Source organism: Mobula birostris, chromosome 3 (assembly GCF_030028105.1).
Source record: "Mobula birostris isolate sMobBir1 chromosome 3, sMobBir1.hap1, whole genome shotgun sequence".
NCBI classification, from domain to species: Eukaryota; Metazoa; Chordata; class Chondrichthyes; order Myliobatiformes; family Myliobatidae; genus Mobula; species Mobula birostris.
This window is the reverse complement of record NC_092372.1, coordinates 116816544-116822543: the sequence shown is the minus strand read 5'-3', so window position 1 is coordinate 116822543 and position 6000 is coordinate 116816544. Positions and strand designations below refer to the sequence as shown.

Below are 6000 nucleotides of genomic sequence, written 5' to 3'. Positions count from 1 at the left end.
AGATGTTTGCGTTCTCTATATTTCAGGAAACAGCTGTATTATTCAACTCGGAAACTGTCGTCTCAGAAACACACACAAGTACGCGGTTTACCAGGTATATTTGACACGTAAACCCCTGATTGAAAAAAAAAACAATCGGCTTACAAGCCAGCCGGGAAAAAGAGTGCTGACAAAAGTGCTGAGGAGCAATTACCTTTCAATCCTGCCTAACTATAAAACAACTTCATAAAATCACTTACAGCTCGCATTGAAGGTGCGATTGTATTTTGATATGCCTTTAAATTTCGAATCCCAGCACTGCCAACATGTGTATAGATATTTTGGTTGCAGTGTTGAAGTGAATTCCGGAATGTTTTGCAGTATAAAATGTAACAATGATAAATCATCGTGGCGACGATCCAGTATTGCTGCCTGAGTCATTCATAACACTGCGGAGCCGCAGAGCACTCCAGATTGGGCGGGGTGTGCAGTGGACACTTGGGGTTCGTGGCGTTTGTTTATCGAACAATGTGGGTGTAAATGAATTTAACAGCTGTATCTAATCTCGCTCCTTTCTGTAACGACTTCTCTCCGGTCATGCAATATGCAGTGAACTGGTCGGAATTCGTTTGGAATGAAATTTAAAGCGTGATGTGAGATGATTTCTCGTTAAGACCATGGCAAGTTCATAAAGTAGGTCACGGCCGCAATTTGCAAACGATTGTCACAGTAAGCCAACACTACACTGTAAAAATACGATAGCAAACTAATCAAAAATATCACCTATTTGATCCGTCGTCCTGTTTTTTTTTTTCCCCCGGCAGACAACATCAATCCTGCAAAGTTTTCAAGCACTATGTTGAACATATGCACTGTATTTTTGTTCCATTGCTTTTTGTGACATTGTTCTTTATGATTGCAGGAGCAGTGTAATTTGCAATGCGCAGTTTATTCTGAGACATGACAATTCCCTCCATAAACTAAAGGCTCCGCTGGGAGTTGAACCCAGGATCTCCTGTTTACTAGACAGACGCTTTGACCAGTTAAGCCGCGGAGCCCTTGCGATGGCCAGCATCTGTCATAACGAGTCTGCGTAAATGAGAAAAAAAAAATCAGACGGCATTAGACGATATAGTTGGCATGCATCATATAGGTTCCTACTCTCTTCACAGCTCACTCGCTTTCAAGACATTGCTCCAAATCCGACATTCAACTGAACGGTAGTGGAGGACCCACGATCCGCGAGTCCTCACAAGAAGGGAGGAAATGTGCAGGGACTCTCGATATTCTGTTTCCCAACATGAACTCTCCATGTCGCTGGCTTTCCCTTGCCTTTATTCCGAAGTAATGACGCAAGTGTTACCTTTTCAGATTAAACACGTTTTGAACAATGTTTTAGGTGGTTTTCATGCAATGCTGCGGCCGTTATGGGCTCTCTAAGCTAGAATGGTAAAGCCAATACCCTTAGTTTAAAAATGAATCCCAAAGTTGACGCTGGGGAAGGGCCATTCAAGATACAGTCTTGAAGGCACCTAAGCATCAGACGGTTAGACTTGAGAAATCGTCCCGCTAACAAGAATAGAGAGACTTGAGGTGGTGGTGGGGGGGGGGGGTGGGGGGCGGGGGAAGCTCCAACTATCTCTGCAACATCTATCTGTTCAGCATTTTTCAACAGAAGAGATAAAGCCGAATGATTGGGCAGAAGAAGTTCTTCTGGAACACCTTTTTCTTACCGCCCATTAAGCTGCTGGCGTTTAGGACAGCAATAAAGGTCCTTCATTACTGTCTGTCCTTGTCCATCTCCTCTATTGTGCCCCAGGTGAGGTTCAGGGACCATATTCTGCCTCCGCTGCACAGCGCCAATTTCTCTTTGGTCTCCTACGTCTTCTCCGCTCTTCAGGGATCTAATGAATCGGAATTACTGCGTTTGTTTTCCTTATATAGAGAGAACCAAAATAAATACGTGTTGACAGTTTTGGAAGATTGGACATTACCAGCTATGTTGAGAATCTTTTTGAAGTTCATTAAGCAGAATGAAGAAATACAAATGTCTAAATTCGCTGATAACTCTCGACTACATATTAATACGTGCAGAGAAAATGGCGCTCGGACACGTCAAGAGCAAATAGGAAAGTTAAGTGAAAATCGTTGCCCGGCAGATGGGTTGTAACTTGCACCATGTTGGGTATCACGTAGCGTAATTGAAAAGGCCAAAGATTGAAGGACACGACATTTAGGGTCAGAGATATACGATTATCTTTTCCGGTGATATTAGTGAGTGTCAGAGAAGAACAAAATCAGAATTTGTGAATGGTGCGTACATGCATAGTAAAAGCCGAGATATATACTGATAACTGTACAATGACTTAAAACGTCTGACTGATCTGATTCCGGAATCCACCGACATTCTGTCCAATTGGACCTCCTGATTATTGACAATTAGTTCTGGAGTTGTACAATCTCTCTATCAATTACCATGTAAAATGTTGTCTTTCTTTCATGTAACTGAGAAGCTCGAGAAAGCATACGAATTGCCACTCTCATTTCTCTGCGGGGTGATTTCCGTCAGGCACTACGGGAAGAGAACGCAAAAGGCAGAGATTTACACGAATTTCGATAGATATCACTTGATTGGATTACAGAAGAATATGCGGTTTGCCTGAAACGAAACCGCTCGCAAGTAGATGCAGCAAGGTGTAACAACGGCAAACTTCATAATGTTTGTTAGGCATAGTGTTGGAGTTTAGGAATATGAAGTATTAAATCCAGTGGTGTGCCGTGGTGCCCCTATAATAGATGCATTACTCTCCACGATGCCGGTCCGCTCACTAATACAGCTTTTACGAGCAGTGGAAACAGTTCACAGGAAATTCACTAAATATTTCCCGGTATGACAACCTTCACCTGTCACTAATGTCATGAAATTAGTCGATTTTTTTTGTGAGAGAGGGGGCTTTTAGCCAAATAAATGGTAAACTTATCGAAACATGCACGTTCCAATGGGACATTACAGGTTAGATGCTTCCGGTTTGATTGTTTTAATCGCCGGACTTACTGAATGAAATCAAATTTCAATATTTATAACTAATAGAAACAGAAGGATTTTCTCGCACTTAACTTTAATCTCTGCAGTTCTCGGTCCTGAGCGTTTTAGAGGTTGGATCTTTAGAGAAATGTAACTACGAATCCTCCCATTTTTGGAAGTTCCCTGGCGGTTTCTCTCAGAAGAATCAATGGAATAATTGCTGCTATTTAATGACTGTATATTGTGATGTTCCGGGAAATTTGCGCGAAGAAGATGTGGCATCTCCACCTGCACCACTCGCTACCTGCTTGCCAAGACAGCGGCGGACCTGTTGAACATAATGCTACGGCTTATACTGAGGTAACTGCATTGCATGGCGTTGCATGCAGCGTTCTCAGTATCACCCCCTTGGGCAGCATAAACTTTGTCCTGGTTCGCGCAGCTACCGACTGCGCGATTTTGCTCGTCGTCACATTAACCTTTGACCACTTTGTCCCAATAAGTTGCCAGAGGTCGATTAACAACGTCGCCTGTATTTTACTTATAGCTGCTCAAATCAACCTTTTCTCTGAGCAAGTATTTTGTTCACGACCTTAAAACTGCGTGGCACTTTAATTTGTTTCGTTTTTTGTTGTATGCATACTCTGGATATTCAGAATAAAAGCTGAAATATCAGCTTATAAATGGGAATAATGGAATATATATCACAATAAACAAAATCTGTCACAGTTGCTTATCTTGTATTTCACATCTCTCTTTATTCCCGGGATCCAGCAAGAAAGGTTACGTGCGCAGGAGCATTTCAGTTGCTGCGCGGCCACAAACTCGCGCAGCTTAGAGGGAACAGTGCTGAGTACAAAGAATTGCACGGTGAAAATTGCGGTGATTTGTTTGCCGGCAAACTGCAGTCTGATCTGTGTAAAGAACGTTCTGTTATATTTCACGTGGGATATCCCAGAAACTGGCCAAAAATATACTCTTCTGCTCTGTCTGCACTTATGGCATATTGCTTTATTTAAAAAGAGTGACCACTGTTGTTTTTGAAGAACGTTACAATTTAGTGACTGTCTTCCTCATGGGCGTTACATCGAAACATAGAAACAGAACAGTGTAGCACAGGAACAGGCCACGATGTTGCGCCGAAGCGTCTAAAGAGTAAATTAAAAAAGAAAAACAAATATAATCCCTCCTGCCTGCACAATGTCCATATCCCTCCATCTTCCTCACATCCATGTGCCTATATAAATGTCTCACAAAATCCACTAATACATTTGGCTTTACCGCATACAGGGGAAGGCAATCCAGGAGTCCACCGCTCTCTGAGTCAATAATCTTACCCTTCACATCGCCTTTGGACCTACCCGCTCACACCCACAATGTATGCCCTCTGGAATTAGACATCTGTACTGGAGGAAAATAATGCTCCCTGTCTCTAATCTATCAATGCTTCTCATAATCTTATAAACCTCTGTCAGACCTCCCCTCGCCTCCGCTGCTCCAAGGGAAAAGTTCAAGCTTGTGCAGCTTCTCATGATAGCGCATTCGTTCTAAACGAGGCGGAACCCTGATAAACCTCCAAAACCTCAACATCCTCCCTACAGTGAGATGATCAGAATTGCATACAATACTCCAGATGTGTCTTTACCAGGGTTTTATAAATTTGCAACATATTCTCTTGACTTTCGAATTCAATGTCTCGATAAATAAAAGTAAGCATTTTCCATAAGCCTTCCTCAGCTCTCCATCAACCTATGCGTGCATCTTCACGGTACGATGAACCTGGACCCCAAGATCACTCTCTGCTCAGCAACACTGTTAACGGCATGCCCGTAACAGGATACTTTCTCCTTGTATTTGTTCCACCAAGTTGCAATATCTCACAGTTATCTGGATTAAAGTCCGTCTGCCATTTCTCTGCCCATATCTGCAGCTAATCGATGTGTTCATTGCCATTCTTCAACACGAACCGCAGCTCTCAAGTCTTGGTATCATGCACAAACTTTCTTACCCACCATCTACATTTCCATCCGGGTCATTTATAAACATGACAAACAGCACAGATTCTACTGAAGGCCGATAACTCCCCTCAGCTACTACCGTTTGTCAAGCCACTTCTGAATCCAAACAGCCAATTCACTCTGGATCCCATGCATTCTAATCTTTGGGATGAGCCTCCCATGAGGCACTTTGTAAAACACTAAATTCCATGTAGACAACAGCTACTGCGCCAGTTTCATCAGTCTCTCTCTTTACCTTCTTATTAAACTCAAGCAAGTTGGAGAAACACGACATGCCTGCACAAATCTATGCTTGCACTCGCCATTTAAGCCATGGGTTTCAAAGTAGTAATATACCCTAACCCTAACAATTTTCTTCATCATTAAAAATAAACAATTTTGTTATGGCCTTGGCGGTATGCAGGCCTTCCATCACCGTGCCAGACGCTTCCTCTCGAATTTCTCTGCATTCAACTATGAGAGTCCCTGGTGGAGATTCAGGAACACCGTCACCCCACTTCGATATGGAAGAAAGTCTATTGCACCACTCCTGGTCAGGCCTCTACACTTTGTGCTGTTTGACCGGGTGACACGACCAACAGTGAAAGCACCATTTCCTGTCTCCACCCACATAGCTCTTTGGGTCGTTGAGACACCTAAGTCTCCTAACCCTACCAAGGGGAGGACTAGAGAGTATTTCTCCGCAATACAGAAAGACACTTACCAGAATCCTGCCTTAGCCGCCTCTCTCTCCTTCTGAAGGCTCTTGAGTACTCTCGGCTCCCAACTTACAAAATAGCGGCGGCCATAATCACCACACTGCTCAAATCACACACAATAATTGCCAAGTGCCTAATTGAACAAAGAATCTTGTGTTCTGAGAAATGGCCTGAAAACACTGTCTATTTCTTTGTCAATCAGACGCTTATTCACGGCAAGAAACATCTCCCGCGATTTCAAGCGCCGCAAGACTGTTTGCACCAGGACGACTGGTTTATG

At 43.1% G+C, this 6000-nt stretch overlaps 1 non-coding gene across 1 annotated transcript; it reads right to left on the bottom strand.

Moving 5' to 3' along the window:
• Positions 1-963: 963 nt before the first annotated feature.
• Positions 964-1037, bottom strand: trnat-agu (transfer RNA threonine (anticodon AGU)). Its single transcript has one exon. It is a non-coding gene; the product is annotated as a tRNA-Thr (tRNA).
• Between the last annotated feature and the right edge of the window lie 4963 nt (positions 1038-6000).